Below are 19,196 nucleotides of genomic sequence, written 5' to 3' on the forward strand. Positions count from 1 at the left end.
ATAGAGTGGCAGAGGGGCAAGTCATACTGACAGGGGTTTGGGCTGCAGTGATGAGGAAAAGGGGAAGTTGGCTTCAGCAAGATGACACTTGAGGGATCCAAGGACTGCGATTAGTGTCACACTGTTCTTTTCTCCTTCTCTGGACCCACCTACCTCTTATGCAGGATGTGATGGATCCTAGCTCCTTCAGCCTCCTCCCAATCCCTTGCCCACACTTCCCTCCTCTCTGGCTCCTGTAGTCCCTAGACCTCAGTGCCCTTTCTCCCCACTCCCCCAACCCCTCTACCCCTGCCACCAGAGCTTTGTCATTCTGCCGACCTGGGATTCAAATCTCACCTCTGTGACACCACAGCTGTGTGATTATGGACAAGTTACTTAACCTGTCTGAGCCTCACTCTTTCAACAAGCCATAAAATCTGGCTAAAGCTCACAATGGTGAAATAATGTGTGCCTAGTAAATAGGAGGTGTTCCGTCAATAGTAGCAAGTATTATTTTCATCCCTGAGAGGCTGATGGGGGCAAATTCCCCATGGACACTTCTTTTGCAGATGGCCCCATCTGCTCTAGGTACAGAAGCACCCTCCAGCCTCTCAGAGACGAGGGGGAAGGGAGGAAGGCAAAGAGGGGGGCGAAGCCCCCTGGGACTCCCAGGCAGCTCTTCTCTGCTCCCCCATGCGTGAAATCACACAAGCCCCAATCTGTCTGCATCCACTTCATCTGCCGGCTCAGCAAATGCAGAGACAATTAAGGAGTTAATTAGCAGGCGGGCGGGAAGGGGCTGTGGACCTGAGGCTGATGGGACCCATCAACACACCCCTCCCTCACCCCTCTGGGTTCCACGTTGCCCCCCCCCCCCATCCTTCTCTTTCCCCCTCTGCTTTCTCTTTTCTGGTCCGGATGCTTCTCTTACCCTCCTCGCTCATTTCTCTGCTACCCTCGCCCTTTCCCCTCAACCCCGTGCTGTCTTCCTTTCTTCTTCCCTGGTCCTATCTCTGATCTCTCCTCCCTCATTTAGCTTGTCGTCCCTTTCCCTTTCTCTTTCCCTTTCCCACCCAAGTCATTGCCTCTTCCATCCTTCGGGGCTCACCCTTCTCCCCATGTCCTCCTCTTACTCTGGCCCCACTTCATTCTCCACCCCTTCTTCTTCTCCCGTCCTCACTCCTCCCTCTCCAACTTGAACGTGGGTCTCAGAGAATGTGGCTTGTTCACTCATTCGGAGTGCTGCGGGGCTCCAGGCATCAGGGGGTTCAAGGTCCCCTGCCAGTCTGGGTCCCCACTTTTGTAATTTGAAGGGGTCTCCTCTGGTCCTTACCTTCTCCCAGCGCCTCTCACTCCTGGCTCTCGGGGTGGGGAGGTTCTATCTCTTTCCTGTGTCACTGCTTCTGGCGGGGGTGGGGGGGCTCTCTCCCCAAACTCCTCCTGCTGATATTCTCAGGGTCTTGGCAGTTCTTGTGCACATCCAGGACCTTCCCGGACCTTTCTTTTTTCTCCCTCACTCTCGAGGAAGAGGGCCAGCAGATGGGCACCTTTCTTCCATCATACATTTGTATGTCATCATAACACTTGAGTCGCGGCTTCAGAAGAAAGGGATGATTAAAGAGAAAACAGAGAGACGAAGAGACAGAGGAAGGCAGTACAAGAGAGAGATGGAGAAATTGGGGCCAAGGCAGAGATTAAAAGGGCAGACGGGGTGGGGGAGGAGCGGGAGGGAAGAGAGATTGAGGTGGAGAGAAAGGGTGAGGAGAAGGTGGTAACAGAGACTGCCAGATAGGGAAGAGACCGCTAAGGTCCCTTCCCTGCTTTAAAATTCTGGGTCTTTGAAGAGTGAACTAAGGAGAAACAAAAGACCTACAGAGTACCTGGGCCTTTTCCTCTTCCAGGAAACTTTCCCGGTTAATCCCTCACCCTAGCACAGACCTCCCATTCCCCTGCTGCACCAGCTGCCTCTGTCTCTGTTTCCTGAGCTCCCGCTGCCCTGAGAGCAGGTCTGTCCTGTGTCATCCCCTTGTACCACCCCCCCACCAAGGTGAAATGCTTTACTAGAGTGGGTAGTGGCTGTCTAGACCCTACAGAGGGGAAGGGGACAAGGGCTGTAGACAAGGCAGGTGGAAGGGGAGTGGGATGACTGTGCTTCACCCACACTCAGTAGGCGCCCTGGATCCTGGGTACCCTGAGGGCAGGAGGGATGGCATCTGCAGCTCCAGGATGCCAGACTTGGCCCTGGCCCGGCACTTATATCTGTTCAGAAGTGTTTAGTGAGTTGCATAAATGAGGAGCATCCCTGGGGGCCATAGCTGGGTCTGAGGATCCCTTGGGCTTGGGGACATCCTCCATCCTCTGCATCAGCTGGCCCCGTGGGGTGCTTCTGTCTCTCAACTGTCCCTCAAGTGAGCACAGTCCTCCCCGCCCCTGCACCCCCCCCCGCCCGCCCCCAACCCGGAAGGACCCTCCTGCAGTCCTTGTCTTCCCCTGGACCCTCCTCCCACCTCACCCAGGCCCCTCTGGAAGGCGCAATCTCAGCGCTCAGGGCAGCCTTTGAGCCGGAGGAGGCAGTGCCGGTGAATAATTCATGGCGCTGGGAGGCCCTTATCTCCCAGGCCGGCCCCACCCGGGGCCCCTGCGCTAGGCCGCCATCCCGCAGCTCCCCGCTTTATCTCGACGCCCAGCTTGTAATGCAGCCCGCCATATCACAGGCAGAAGGGGAGATTAATTTTCTGGTTTTGCATGGGCGGGGAGGAGGAGGGGGCATGGGGAGGTGCTGGGGAGCCGAGGCTGGGATCTTTCCGATTTCAGACTCCAGCGGCTTAATCCTCTCCGGGGCCTGCAGGAAGGGGAGGAAGAGGGTGTTGCAAGCCAAATTTCATCATCAGCGGCAGCCCCAACAGAGGGAGGAGGAGGCGAGGGGGCCAACAGAAGGGAGAAGCAGGGCTCTGGCGCAGAAAAGGGAGTTGTTTGGAAACAGGGTAAAAGGCAGCCCTCTCAGCCTGGGCTTACAGACTGCTCGGCTTGTCGGGAGAAGGGAACCCGGGCACGTGGGGCGCACGTGTGGGCACACATACGCATACACACGGCAGCAGCAGGCACGCGGGCATACCTCTTCGGGAAGTGGTACCAGCACTGGTGTCTGTCACACCTCATGCAGGGCCTGGCACACCAGAGTCCAGAAAGAAGGGTTGACTGACTGAGGGGTGAATGTCTGGGGGAATGCTGATGAGCTGAGCAGAGATAGCTCTGCATGCTCCTGGAACATGGCTCTGCCATTTTCCCATCTGCCCTGGGGGCCCTGGCACCCACAGACGGCTGGCTCCTTCTGTTTCCTGTGCCTCTATGGTCTATGTGGGGACACTGGCCTGGGGAGTCTGAAGGTCTCTGCTGCTTCTGACACAATCACCCTGAGCTAGAGGAATCTAACGTCTGTTCACAGAGTACCTATTATGCACCAGGACCTGGGTCGGGCAGCTATGTGTTCCCCAAGATCTGTATTACAAGTCAGTCTCACCTTCAATGAGCTTATGGCCCTACTGGGAGGACCAGACACAGAAGTAACTGATTGGGATGCATGACAGAATGTGATGCTTGCCAGGAAAGAGCTACCAGTCAAGTGCTCCGAGGAGGAAGAGAGTTAAGATGACCAAGAGAGTGTCCTGGAGGATGGAGCATTTGAGATGGGTTTTGAAGCATGAGTAGGAGTTTGACATAGCCATAATGGCATAGGAAGGAGGCAAGGCATTTTAGGAGGAGGAAGAAATGGGAGAAATGATTATAGAGGATGAGAGTGAAGCAAAGAGGTAGTAATTTTGTCTGGTGGGTGAGGGGGAATAGTGAGGGCCAAGGCTGGAAAGCAGACAGAGGTGAGGACATGAAGGTTCTTGATAAGTGGAAGGAGCTTGCATTTGTCTGTGGTCATTAGGGAGCAGTTGCAGGGTTTCGAGCAGGAGGAGGTATGATCAAAGTGGTACCGGGGGAAGATAAAGATAGCCAACATTATTGAGCTGCTGTGCCCTGGGTATTGTTCTAAGTGCTATGGAAGCAATTTTCTCACTTAATCCTCAAAGCTACCCTCTAAGTAGGTAGTAATATTATCCCATTATATAGATGAGCAAATGGGGTCACAGAGGCCTTGGCAAGAGGATGGGAATTAATTGAAGACAGGAGAAATCACAGATGGTAAGTTTAGGATGATAAATTCTTTAATATCTCAAGCATTTTTGGGCATGGAGGGGAATATTCATTATTTTTCCTACTTTGATGTCCAATTTATTAATCTTTATTCAATTATTAACATTCCCCTAAATATTCTCATACCACTTACATAACCAATAAATCAAAAACTTATGAATTTGGCAAACTGTATTTCCCCAAATATTTAAACATTGACTGCAAATGGAATTAATTAAACTCTTCATAAATCAGGTTTTCTTAAAAACTTTCAACATCTTAAAGAGCAGACAAAACAAACAATAGTGCTGGGCACCAAAGTGGCTTGGTTGATTAAGCACCTGTCTTTGGCTCCGGTGGGGATCCCAGGGTCCTGGGGTTGAGTCCTGCATCCCACAACAGGCTCCCAGCTCAGCGGGGAGTCTTCTTCTCCCTCTGCCCCTCCCGCCTCCACATCGAGCTCTCGCTGTCTCTCTCTCTCTCTCTCTCAAAAATAAATAAAAATCCTAAAAAAAAAACAAACAATATTACAGTGGTTGTGCCCCCCGCAAAGCCCACTACAAAAACAATATCATGGATTTAAATTTCTTTGTTCAGTATTTCTAATATTGTTTTCTTCATTCTTATTCTCTTTTCTTCCTAGGGTAGCATTGTCCTGACTTAACCTAGAGAGTCCAGCAGGCTGAGAGCTGCTCAATGGGCTTTGCAAATTGGTTTGCCTGGAGTTGATCTGGGACCAGACACAGGGTCCTGACGGGGTGGGGTTTCCAGAGAGGTTCTCCTGGATTTCATTATGCAGCCCTTCACATATTCCATCAGGAACTGTCCTCTTTATGCTTGGACCAATCACAGATGCTGAATTTTTGTGTGTGACCCTAATCTTTTCCCCAGAATGACTCTACTTCTGAGTGCCTTATCTTTACAGTACAGCCCACTGTGTTCTGAGTGGGGCCCGGTCTGGTTCAGCTAAGTCCAAAGCCCTTGGTCAGTTGGTTAACGGGAACTACATCCTTCCCTTCTCCTCTGCCGCTAAGACCCACACTATTGTGAGCTCGGGCGCGGAAGCAAGGGTCTAAGACGAGGCATTAAAGGCTTGAATTAAAGCAGTGGCAATGGAAATAAAAAGGAAAGGACAGTTTTCAGAGAATCCATGAAGGCAAAATTGACTTCTATTGAATGGAAGAGAATAGTTTATCTCAGAGAATCAAATAAAAATACATGTGAAGGTCCTTTGTGGCGTATAAGAATCACTAAATCCAAGTTGTTTTCGCTTTTGTTATTTTGTTACCATTATGAGATGGCCTGGGACAAAGCTTTAGGGAGTTCACCCAAATTTAAGGGGCGTGCAGCAGGACAGGCGGCAGGAAAGGAGGCTAGAAGAGAAAGGGAACTAAGGAAGATCAGTCAAAGAGAAGAACCAGGAGAGAGAGGTGTTGTGCAGCAGAAGAAGCGGGTGGGGGGGCGGGGTATCAGGACAGTCAGGTGTGTCGTCTGGAGGCCCAGGTGAGAAGAGGCTAAGGTCTGAACCAGGGTGGGGGAAAATATGGGTGTGTTGGGAAGAAGAAAGGAAACAAAAGAGGTGAGTGATTTCTTAGATACAAAAGTGGCAGATGGGCACTGTCTGGACAGGCTGATGAGGGCCAGAGGGGAGCTGGCAATTCAAAGGTCATGTACCTGGGAGTGGGGGGCCTGGGCAGATGTGGAAAAGGAAGGTTGGGGTGGTCTTGGTGCACAGAGCAAAGGCCCCCCACTATGACCAGGTTTAACTATCCTTTGCAAACAGACATTCTTCGGTCAGCCACATGGCCCTTGGCCTTTCTAGCATGGCCATCATCCTCCACTCAACCTCTACCATTCTCATGGGACTCAGAGAAGTTCAGAACTGGCGGGATAGAGGTCATCTGCTCTACCTTCCACATTCAACTACCACCATTAAACAGATGAGGACATTGAGCAGAAGTGACATGGTTAGTGAGTGACAAATCTGGGATTAGAATCCTGGTCTCCTTACTCCCAATTGAATATAGTTTACCCCTGTCACTCAACCTGATGCTTCTACAGCAAGAAGACTTGGGTCCCTGACACCCGATATCACCTGGCTGCTTAAAGAGACTTCTCCAGATAATAGGTTTTATTTTGGCTTACCAGACCTAAAAACCTTGGCATTGGGGTAGGATTAGGGGGCTTAGTGATAGTCATGGAAGGGATGAGACATCAGAAAAGATGAGCTTCTTCTGTGCTTATCAAAGAACAGAGGTAATACTGGGGGGATTTTAAGAAATAGCAGGTAGTCAGAAGTGGGGAGAGATTAGAGGAAGGAGCTAGAGGCAGGGGGACTGGAGAGAATGAGCTACGCTGAGTTTAGCAAAGCTCTAGACTAAAGCCTATGTGAAGAATTGAGAGAGGGAAGATAAAGTGATGGTGGTGGTGGGCTTTGTCCTATGGGAATGTGGATCCGGAGACCAAGGACATGGGGACTCAGTATAGAATCAGGTGGATGACTTTATCCAACTTGTGAGAACTCCAGCCCAGCCCCCAAACCTGCAGTACCTCTCTGTCTCCCCTGGGCCTCTGACCACTCTCTTCTCTCTCCTTCCTTTGATTGCTGGTGGTAACTTCTCTCCATTTAGCCATTACTTAGCTCATTAATTGCCTAAAAGAGAACATCAGCTTAGGGTGGGGGTGATTGGCAAAGAAAGCAATGGGGAGGGAGGACTCTAGGGGAACGGATATGGACCCAGACCGGGATGGGGGTAGAGTGCAGTGGAGGAGAGTGGGTCTTGTATCTCTGGCTCTAGTCAGCGACACTCCTCTGCCCAGATCTAGTTCAGAGGATCCACTTTTCCATTCTCATGTGGACACTAACACTTTCACTCTCTGATACGCTACCATCATCCCTGATGCAGTCACACACTCCATCTTTCCTCCTCCACCATCATCATTATCACCATCGCCATTGTAGAAGGCAGCCTTTAAGGTGACTCCCACTGGCTACTACCTCCCCGTATTTGTGCCCTTGTGTAATCCTAGCCCCTCCAGTATGGGCTGTGTTAGTGTTGGCGAGGATGTAGAGAAAGAGGAACCCCTGTGCATTGGTGGTGGGAACACCAGCTGATGCAGGCACTGTGGAAAACAGTATGGAGGTTCCTCACAAAGTTAAAAATAGAACTACTCCATGATCCAGTAATTGTACTACTGGGTACTCACCCAAAGAAAACAAAAACACTAATGCAAAAGATAATATGCACGCTGTATTTACTGCAGCATTATTTACAATAGCCAAATATGGAAGCAACCAAAGTGACCATCAAGAGACAAATAGATAAAGAAGATGTGGGGTGTGTGTGTGTGTGTAAAGAATATTATGCAGCCTTAAAAAAGGATGAGATATGCCATTTGTTACAACATGGATGGACGTAGAGGGTATTATGCTAAGTGAAATAAGTCAGACTAAGATACTGTATGATTTCACTCATATATGGAATCTGAAACACTAAATGAATAAACAAAATAAATGCAGAATCAGACCTATAAATACAGACAAACAAACTGATGGGTGCCAGAGGCATGGGTGGGGGCGTGGTGGGCAAAATGGGGAAGTAGGAGATACAGGCTTCTGGTTATGGAGTGACTAAGTCTTGGGAATAAAAGGCACAGCATAGGGAATAGAGTCAGCAGCACTGTAATCGTGTTGTATGGTGACAGATGGCAGTTACACTGTGGTGAGCACAACAGACATATAGAGAAGTTGAATCACTGTGTGCTATACACCCGAAACTAATGTAACAGTGTGTGTCTATATGCAATACTTTTTAAAAAAGTATGGGCCATATTGGGGCACCTGGGTGGCTCAGTGGGTTAAGCCTCTGCCTTCAGCTCAGGTCATGGTCTCAGGGTCCTGGGATCAAGCCCCACATCGGGCTCTCTGCTCCGTGGGGAGCCTGCTTCCCCCACCCCCTGTCTGCCTCTCTGCATATTTGTGATCTCTGTCTGTCAAATAAATAAAATCTTAAAAAAAAAGTGTGGGCCATATTTAATGACTCATTTTTAGTGAATAGAACACAGCAGAGGTGATGGGATGTTATGTGAAGGTTGGGTTACGACGGGACCGTAGCTTCTGGCCTGAGTGCTCTCTCCCTTGCACTGAGGAAAGCCGGCCGCCATGTTGCCAGCTCCTCTGCGGTGACAAAGAACTGATGGAGGCCTCAGGCCAACACCCAGCAAGGCCCCAAGCCCAAGAGGAACAGAATCCTGCCAAGAGCCACGAGCATGAGCTTGGAAGAAGATTCTCCTCTGGTGGAGACTGCACATGAGATTGTAGCCCCTGCCAACATCTTGGGTGCAGTCTTAAGAGAAAGGGAGCCCAAGGCACCCACCTAAATCATGCCCAGACTCCTGACCTGCAGAAACTATGAGATAATACATGTGTATTGTTTTAAAGCATTAAGTTTTGGGGGTAATTTGTTATGCAGCCATAGGTAATTAATACGGCCCCCATCACCACCACCACCATCACCATCACCACCGTCGCCATCATTACCGCCATCACCACCGCCATCTTCACACTCATATCATTGAAGTCACCACCATCCCTACCAACACCACTGTGCTCAACTCGCCAGCCTACCTGCCATTATAGCTATCAGCAAGGTCACCACCATCCCCAGATCTACTGTTTTTTTTTTTTTTTTTAAGATTTTATTTATTTATTTGACACAGAGAAGAAGAGAGAGAGCACACACAGGGGGAGCAGCAGAGGGAGAGGGAGAGGCAGACTGCACTGAGCAGGAAACTGGACGCGGGGCTCGATCCCAGGACCCTGGGATCAGAACCTGAACCAAAGGTAGACATCTAACTGATGGCACCATCCAAGTGCCCCCCTCACTCACCTCGACTTTAAATTCCACTCTGGATTCTTTCATGAGCACCAGCCCCACAATCATCATCTCCAGCTGTAAATGTTTTCCTAACACCCAATACGTACCAGACTCTATGCAAAGCCCCAAAATTACAAAGAGGGAGGAGATAACACCACAGTCTGGGCCCTCAGAGAATGAGTCGGGGACTCTCTTGTAGGATCAGGACACGTTAATAAAAAATGAACAGTAAGTGAAGGAAGTCTATCCTTATTGCCACTTTGCATGGTAGGCAAGCCTTCACGGAGGCCTCAAAAGATGGGTGAGATCTGCATAGGCAATGGGGGAGGGAAAGACATGAATCAGCCTGATGTGTCAGGTGGAAAATAAAGTGAGATCTGGCCGGGGTGGGCGGGGAGGACCATGCAGGGGGGCAGTGGGAAATGAAGTTGGAATCAGAAAAGCAGCTCATGAAGGTACAATGCATTTGTGCAGGGCTCTAAACTTTCCAAAGCATTTTCTGTGCTCCATTGGTTAAGCAGTGCCATCCTCTTAAAGCTCTGCCCAGGTTCTCAGCTCCGCCAAAGGAACCAAGCCTGGGGCTGAAGCTTCAGACCTTTTGCTCCAATCAGAGGCAGCATGGGGTGATGCTGTCCAGCCCCCCTGAGTCACAGTTCCTTCCAGCATATACAAATGGGCACGTTTTCCAACCTCATGTTGGTGACGTCCCCTTCTCAGGTTGATGTAGACATGAAAAACACTGCAGATGTTTCCAGGCAGCCTGGAAATGAATATTACTTCCATTCCTTAGACTCCTTGCGCTCTCTCCTGCCTAGTACCCTGTCCATTTGTGGGAAAGCTGGGCAGAAGTTGCCTCATATGCACCCATTGCACAACTCCAGGGGGCAGTTAGCCTATAAACATGAGGGTAGGAGGTTGGAAAGAGACACTCTTGACCGGCTGCTTCTAAAACCTTTCCCTCCAGAATGTCTTTCAGGATTGGCCCAGGAGAGTCAACTCCTCCTCAGTTCAGGCCTGTTTGATATCCGTCCCCCCAAAATCTCATCTGTCCTTTCCAGAGAAACTACTCCATCTGCCCACTGGGGAGGGTGGGGTCCAGAGCCACATCCTAGGGCTGGAAGGAACTCTCTAGAGCTTCTGGATGAATCTCAGGCCCATTCCTCAGCCAGGGAACACACCAGAAATTCCCACAAGGAGACAACGCTATGCCACACTTGTTTACAGTTTTCTTAGCCCGAGGCTTTGTTGACTCTCACCACTGCCCTAGGACATAGATAGGCCTTATTATTTGCTTCATCCCTACTTTACAGATGAACAACTGGGAGCTCAGAGAGGTTAAGTGACGGGGACCCAAGACCACTGATGTGGTGAATGGCTTGAGTTGACCTCAGATGCCAAATGCCTTGTGGTCCCCCAACCCCACACTGCCCCAGGCTCAGAGACACCCAGTGACTTGCCTGAAGTCCGCAGATGCAGCACGGGGGTTAGAACCCAGGCCTCCTCTCCAGCCCCTAGAGCAGGGTTCTTTCTGCTCCATCACCCTGCACTGGGTAGGAAAATCTGCTTCGGGGAAGCACAAGGGGAAGCACAAGTTGGCAGTGGGAAGGGAGAAATGATGGGAGGGGCAGGAGGAGGGAGCCGCAACCCTGCGGGTGACTGCAGAGGATAGGGTCGATATGGAGATGGGAGGGCTGGGACTCCGGGGTCCCCAGTTGGCTGGGGCTGGGACCAGCCCTCCCCACTCCATCAGGCCCGAGGCTGCGGGCTGCCAGTGTTCCTCTGCCAAGACCCCTGGAGAGCCCGAAATCAAATATTCCTCTTCCCCTGTTCAGGCAGCCTTATTGCCATTGACAGCAAATGTATTGCTCTAATCTTTTCTCATTTTGCCAAGATGGGCTCCATTCTGACCTCCCTCCCAGCCTTGAAGGCTTCACAGAGGCGGGAGGGATATGCTGAGGTGGGAGGGAGGTACAGGGGCTCGGCTGTAAATGGGGCAGCTGCAGTGATCCCAGATTTGATATGGCCTTGTCTCTAGAAAGCTGGAAGACTCAAAAATTGGGAGATGTCTGGGGGGTACCCATGACTGAGGGTTCCCCTGTGAAAGCAGGTGGGAAAGGCTTGGTGGGCAATGGGAAAACAGGCCCTAGGGGCCCCAGGAAAGCCGACTTCTGCAGAGCAGATAGGCTGGTGGTGGTGGTGGTGGTGTGTGCGTGTGTGTGTGTATTTGTGTATACACACACTTGCTTGCTGGAGCCAAAATTCTAAGCTTGGGAGATGGTCCTGTTGAGATGGGGGAAGGCAGGGTGGGCACAACCTCTCCAGAGTAGCCAGCCTGCCTGCCTGTCCTGCTGTCCACTCTGCTGTCCAGAGAAGCCTTGCCAATATGAATGCCCCCTGTGTTTCTGCCTCTCCTTCTGGTCTTCTCTGCTTAGATGAGCACTCAGGCTTGGCAAACCTCAAAAAGGTATCGTGGAAGGGCCAGAGGTGTGAGAGGGCAAAAGGAACAAGCCTTGGGAGACTTGCAGACTGGGGGTTGGGGTGGTACCCAGAGGAAGAGGAGCCATGTAGGGCAGAGTGGTTGTGGGAAGGAATTCACTGCTTAGGGCCAGCTGGGATACATAAGAGAGGAACAGTAGATGAGTGGAGCTTGGTCAGAGAGGAAAAGGAGGTGGCCCAGCTAGAGCAAGAGTAAAGGAGTAATGGGTGAAGGTCCAGTGCTCTGGCCCAAGGGGGCTGGGGTCCCTGGGTCCTTCTTCATTTGTTCTGCTAAGATCAAGCCGGAGAGAGAAAGAGAAAGAGAAAGAGAGCGAGTCAGTCCTAGAGTGGTGTAAAGTCTCTATGTCCCATCACCGTGAGCACGTGTCTGTGTATACCTGTAGGCTGGACTGGAAAGTCTTCTGGATCCTGAGTTTGAGTATGAGTCTCAGACTCTGGGGTTTGTGTATGGGAGCCCCCTTCCCTCTGGCCCTTCCAGGGAGAAATCCCTGACTGGAGAGGCTGAGCTGGGTCAGAGCTCTGCCCAGGGTTCTGCAGGGCTGGGGTGGGGTGGGGGTGTGGTGAGAGAGTGGAGGAGGGTGCTGGCCTCTCCTGTCCTCCCCTCTTGCTGTGAGCTGCTGCCTCCTATTCTCAAGCGATAATTATTTCCCTTTTTATACAGAACTCCCTGCCCGAACTGACCTTCCCGCTCCTCTCTGATTGTCCTCAATGCCACCTTCAGAAAGGCTTCCCTGCCTCCACAGGTCTTTACCAGTTCCCTGCATTCCCAAGCCACGGGCCAAATTCCCGAGCCGATGGCCACTCAGGATGGCCATCTGTGTCTTTTTTGGTACTTTTTCTTCCCTCAGTCCCTTCCCCTTGCCCGAGGATAGTAGAGGAATGTGAGGACCTTTCTATGCAGCAGGCTAGGGACTAGAGCTCAAGGTCCAACCAGATGGGAATTACCACTCACTACCACAGGTGTATGCACCGTGCTAAGTGCCCTGGGACACAGGTCACTGTCCCCTCTGGGTCCCTTACCTCTCCGAACTCCAGAGATACATCTCTCTTACAGAGCCTATGTGTAACAGGTCTCCGATGTGGTCTATAGACCCAGGACTGGAATCTTGGTCCCACCCTACTGTGGAACAACCCTCCTGCCCTTGACCCTCAGTTTCCGCATCGTCCCGGGCTTTAGCGCCCCCTGGTGGTCTAGAGCCCACTCACCAGTTCAGCTGTGTAGGATGGTAGGTCAAAGGGCCTTCAGAGAATATTTAACCCAGAGGTTTCCAACCTTTTTAATTTCAAAAAAATTTCCATGATCCTGACATGTTAACAGCTTTTTTTTTTTTCTTAAAGTAAACTCTATGCCCAACGTGGGGCTCAAACTCACAACCCAAGATCAAGAGTTGCATGTTCTCCCGTCTGAGCCAGCCAGGTATCCAAACTGTATTTTGGATGTGTGTTGGCTGGGGCACCTGGGTGGCTCAGTGGGTTAAGCCTCTGCCTTCAGCTCAGGTCATGATCTTAGGGTCCTGGAATCGCCTCTGCTCAGCTGGAAGTCTGTTCCCCTCCCCGCCCCCCTCTGCCTACTTGTGATCTCTCTCTCTCTGTGTCAAATAAATAAATAAAATCTTTAAAAAAAAATATGGATGTGTGTTGGTTGAAAAATACATAATGACTGAATTTTGGACTGCATCATTAAAACTCATGTATATTTTATTCTTCCCCAGCAATCACACAGTTTACACACAGACCAGGTCCTCAGAGTATTCATGGGGTCAGGAGCTAAACTCCTGTGATCACTCTACGGCTGCTACAGTTTGGGAACCATGGATTTAAACCACTTCTCATGTCACAGATGATGAAACCAGCTAGAAGGGAAGAGATCTGTTTAAATTCACATAGTGAGGGTGTTGTACCATACTTGCTATGATTTACATAAATCTCTGATCTTTTTAAAGAACCAGCTATTTTCCTCTCTCGTTGAATAGCTATTAGAGAGCAGTGGTTCTCAAAGTGTGGTCCCCAGACTAGGAGCAGAAGCATCACCTGGAAATGTGTTAGAAATGCAAATTCTCAAGTCCTGCCGAAGACCCACTGAATCAGAAATTCTAAAAGTGGGCAAAAACAAACAAACAAACAAACAAAACCCCAAAAACCTAATGGTGGAACTCAGCAATCTGTGTGTATGTGTGTAAGATTTTTATTTATTTGACAGAGAGAGACACAGCGAGAGAGGGACAAGCAGGGAGAGTAGGAGAGGGGGAAGTAGGCTTCCTGCTGAGCAGGGAGCCCATACAAGGCTGGATCCCAGACCCTGGGATCATGACCTGAGCCAAAGGCAGACGCTTAACGACTAAGCCGCCCAGGTGCCCCATCAAGCAATCTGTGGTTTAACAATACTCTGGAAGGGATTCCAATGCACACCAACATCTGACAACAACCAGTAGAGCAGACCTCCTGAAGGTCAGGCATGTTGTCAGAGATGGGACAAAGTAGAGTTAAACAAGCTGTGGTCTCTCTTTTTTAAAGACACTGGAATCTGGGTGAGTTGAGTTCAGTACAATAACTACAACCCTCCCCTAAGCAAGGCTCCTGGGTGCTTGGGAGAGGCCCTAGTGTTTCTGAACGGGCCTTGGTTCTATTATAGTCTGATTTAGTTTGACACTTTGTTCATTTTGAGAGGGTGATTCCTAGGCGTGAAATGGGGAAACATGTATTGGGGAAGATTTGTTTTTGTTTTTGTTTGATGAGAGGGAGAAGGGTCATAAGAAGAAAGAGACAAGGGTGCCTGGGTGACAGTCAGTTAAGCCTCTGCCCCTCCACTCAAGTCATGATCCTAGGGTCTTAGGATAGAGTCCTGTGTCGTTGGTCTCCCTGAGATCCCTGCTCAGTGGGGAGTTTGCTTTTCCCTCTCCCTCTTGTGTTCTCTCTCTCTCTCTAATAAATAAATAAAATATTTTAAAAATTGTTTTAAAAAAAGAAGAGGGGTGCCTGGGTGGCTCAGTGGGTTAAAGCCTCTGCCTTTAGCTCAGGTCATGATCCCAGGGTCCTGGGATCATACCCCACATCGAGCTGTCTGCTCGGCGGGGAGCCTGCGCCCGCTCCCCGCCTACTTGTGAGCTCTCTCTCAAATAAATAAATAAAATCATAAAAAAAAAAAAAAGATTCTCTCTCTCCAAAATAAATAAATAAATAAATTAAAAAAACAAAAAAAGGAAAGACAAGAGACTGAAAGAAGCGGAGAGGAGGACAGGTAGACACAAAATAGTAACTTGATACTTATGAAGCACTAACTCTGTGCCCCGCAATGTGCTGAGAGTTTCACAAAAACTGTTTCACTGAATCCTCCCAACAGCGCCTTACACTATCATTCTCATCCCCATTTAATAGGCAGAGAAACAGAGGCACAGAGAAGTCAAGTTGCCTATCACACAGGTGTAAGTGATAGAAGTTGACTTTGAACCAAGGCCAGTATAACCCCAAGCTCACCCATTTAACCACTATACTTTGCTGCTTCTTTTAGAGAAATTGGAAGAAAAAGGCTGACGGGGCGCCTGGGTGGCACAGTCATTTAAGGTTAAGCTCTAACTTCAGCTCAGGTCACGATCTCAAGGTCCTAGGATTGGTGGGGCTCCCCCCTTCCGTGTAGAGTCTGCTTCTCCCTTTGCCCCTCCCCCACTCACCCTCCTCCCAGCTCTCTCGTTCTCAAATAAATAAATAAATAAATAAAATCTAAAAAAAAAAAAAAAAAGGCAGTCCTGTCATTTGCTCAGAAACCTTCAATGACTCACTAGCGCCTGGAGGTTGAAATTGAACTTCCTTGGCACGGTATTCGAGGTCCCTCACACTATGAAGTCAAAATTCTTTCCAGTTTTACCCCTACTCACCAATCAGGATCCTTGCACTTCCGCCACACTGCATCAACTAACTTCTCCGTTTTCTCTGAAAACTTCCGGAGCCCTTCACTTCCTACTCCCTTCCTCGTTGGGATCCTATCCAAACTTCAAAGCTCAGCTCAAATGTCTCTTCTTCCGGGCAGACTTTCGTGATCCGCATCCAGAAGGGGGGCTGGCTCTCCCTGAACCCCAGAACACAGTCCCCACCTCTGCACTCGGCGCATTTTGTACCCCACCGCATCCCCACCCCCGTGCTTAGCGCACGGCCTGGAACGCAGAAGTGCTCACATCTCGGTTTAATTGACAGGGAGAACAACTGTCGAATGGAGGTAGGGAGTGAGACCCTCTAGAGATGGAGATCAGAGAAGGAACCGAGAGGCAGAAGCCGAGACGGGCAGGGAGGATGAAGACGAACACCGGGGTGTGATTAGACGGACTGCAGTCGGGGAGCGGGTCTCCCCTCGCCGCGCCAGGCCTCTTCCCACCGCCCAGGGGCCCACGGTGACAATTCCTCTGTCGCGACTTCTGGGCAGGCGGCCCGGACCTGGAGAGGTGGGGCGCGGGGGCGGCGGGGCGCGGCGCGCTCGGGCGGTCACCCGCGTCCTCGTCATTAGCATAAATCCCATTAGAGGCTCCCGGCGCGAGGCGGCTGCGTGGGCGGCGGGGGTGGGGAGAATGGGCTCAGGTGACCGCCCTCCTCCGCCCGGTGCTCACGCGGTCTCCGACGGCGCATTGGGAGGCACAAGGCCCTTTTACAGCCATAAACTCGCCGGCACCGCAGAGCCGCCCGGCGAGTGAGACTCAGAGAAGCAGGAGATTAAATAACCAAGCCCAGATCTCGCCTCCAATAAGTGGTAGAGCCGGGAATCAAACCCATGCTTTTTGGCATCAGCTTTCACGCTTTTCCCTTAACAGGTGCAGCCCCGGGATGCCTCCCTCACCAGAGAACCGTATTTTGGGAAGAAAGGGGGTTAAGAAAGTTCCTCCACGCCCCCCCCCCCCCCCCCCCGCACACACACACAACCTCACCTTTTCTGTGCCTTCTTCTCACTGGGCTTGTGCAACAGAAAAGGGGCTTGAGTGGAACAGGAGGGGTGTGGTGGTGCCTTGGGTGGAGGGAGGAGTAGGCGGGCAGGCAATGTCTCCAACCCTCATGGCTACCACCGTCCCACTGAACTCACTTCTGCTCACTCAGATGGCTACTGGAGCTGCGAAAGCTAGAGAATATAGCAGTAAATGAGAGGAATACCATCTTTAGTTAACTGGAAGTTTATCGTTTAGTAGGAAAGGGAATATTTACTGAGCAGTTACTGTGTGCCAGCACTATGCTAAGTGCTTTACATGGCATCTCATTTATTCCTCTCAACAACTCTGTAAAATAGGCACTGTAAAATAGGCACTATTCCATTTATAGATGAGTGAGCAAAGGCACAGATGATTGTGAAAAAGGCCACATAACTGGTAACTGGAAGAACCCTAGTATAAATGAAGTGCCGTGTGAAGGGGGGACAGGTACTAGGTGATCGTCTAACAAAGGCATGGCTCCAGGCCTCAGATAACTCTGAAACAGAAAACTTTTAAGCTGCCCTGGAAGGGTGAGTAGAACTTAGCCTGGTGAAAAGGCAGTGGGGGTGGGGAGGAAGAAGTGCAAATAAATGCTAGAGGGGTCAACAAGTGCAGCTCCAGGGGCAAGCCAGGCCAGGTTAGGGGAGCCTTGGTAGGGATTTTGGTCTTTACTGCGGAGGAAGTTGAAATCATTAATGATTTTAAACAAGACAGAGACATGACTAGAGTTGCATTTTTAAAAGATCATTCGGTGGGGGGGGGGTAAAGAATGCGAGAGAGGGGTAAATAATTTCATTGGTGGCTAGGACTACTGAATTGGACTAGGGTGGTGATGATAGGAAGGAGAAATGGGTGCACACAAAAGACAAAGAGCTGTGCTCAGTAACTGGACAAGAGGTTAAAGGGAGAGGGAGAAAGCTGAGTCATTTTACACCCTCTCCTCTCTTTCCAATCATTAGGTCCAATTGTTTAATAAATGCACTTCATTTCATGAGTATCTTTCCCATCTGCCCCTCCTTTCCGTCCCTCCTGCCACTGGTCTAATTTGGCTCATGTCTTTTTTTCCCTAATGACACAGAAAGAGTCTTTCTACTTTCATATTTTCCCCTCTCCAGACAGTCCTCCATGCCAGCTGAGCATACGACCCATGTAAAATGCAAACCTAGTCAAAATCGGTCTGAACCCCACTGTCTTGTCCCTGTGTCTATTACAGAACAAAGTCTAATTCCTTCCTCATCTGGTCTCTACATATTTTGCCAGCTGCTTCTTCCCCTCCTCAAGCCAAAGCTGCCTAAGAAGGCCTCACACTCCCTGAACCCCCGATGTCACCTGAACATTGAGGTCAATGTTCCTTCACAGCCCTAAACCTTCATAAATTGTTTGCTTGTGTATTTATTAAATATACACATGACTCATTCCTGAGAGGTCACAGGATCCTCCCGTTGCTAAGAATGTGCCACCCCCTTCTATCTGGTAAATTCCTGTTCACATTTCAAGTACTAGCTCAGACATCAAGTCTCTGCAGGCTTTACTAACACTCCCACTCCCCAGATAGGATTAAAACTGCTTCCTCGTCTGTACTTCTAAAGCATTTTACACATATTGTGTCCTCATATTTAATTGTATGATAGGTATCTAAGGAGGCACAGACTAGTACAATCAATGAGTGCTTCTGATCTTAAAGGCTGTGGGGAGGATTAAGGGGATAATATGTGTACAGTTAATATTTACTTTCTTCCTATCTTCCCTAATAATATTAATAACAAGCTGTATTTATAGCTTATAAAGTGTAAACTTTGTTAGTGTCCCACTCTTGTTTGATCTGGGACTAAACATGTGAGATAGGGATAGTACTATTATTTCTGTTTTGTAGCTGGAGGACATGAAGTACAGAAGCATTACACAGTGATAATGCCACTGGTTCAGTGGTATGCCTGCTGCACAGAAGGGCTCCAATGGTATTTGTTTACATGGAGTCAAGTTTTCTGGTTATAAAACCTGTGACCTTTCCTTTAGACCACACTGTTTCTTGTATGTGTTAGGCAGTATTTTTTCAAATTGCGGGTAGCCGCTCATTATTGAATAAGGAATTCAATGACATAGAGACGATCAACATGGAGGTGGAGGTGGGGAATAGAAAAGTTCAGAGTACAGTATATTGTAGTGAGGATGAGCAGAATTCTGTGACGTGGTTGTAACGTAAAATGTATTTCTCCCTGTGAGTCTGCATGAAAAAGAAAGCAAGCTCTGTGCTTAGCACAGTGCCAAATTCTAAGTGAACACTTATTAAATGAAATTATAGCACTTTTATTTTGCATTTATTTCCCCCCCCCCCCCCCCGGGCTCTCTCTCTTGCATTCTAGGCTGCTGGAAAGCAGAGATCATATCATCTTTTTTTTTTTTTTTTAAGATTTTATTTATTTATTTATTTTAGAGAGAGAGAAAAAGAGCACGATGGGGGAAAGGGGTGAGGGAGAGAGAAAAGCTGACTCCCCACTGAGCAGCGAGCCTGATGTCCGCCAGATACCAGGACCTGGATCATGACCTGAGCCCAAGGCAGACACTTAACCAACGGAGCCACCCGGGCGCCCCTCATCTTTATTTTTCTGATACCTAGTAGAGCGCTTGTTACATACAAATTTAACGCACTCAAATAACAAGTAAGACCTGGATGAATGTACCAACGAATGAAGGCATTACATAGCTCAATAAACATGGT

Source organism: Lontra canadensis, unplaced genomic scaffold (assembly GCF_010015895.1).
Source record: "Lontra canadensis isolate GAN:19392208 unplaced genomic scaffold, GSC_riverotter_1.0 scaffold59, whole genome shotgun sequence".
NCBI classification, from domain to species: Eukaryota; Metazoa; Chordata; class Mammalia; order Carnivora; family Mustelidae; genus Lontra; species Lontra canadensis.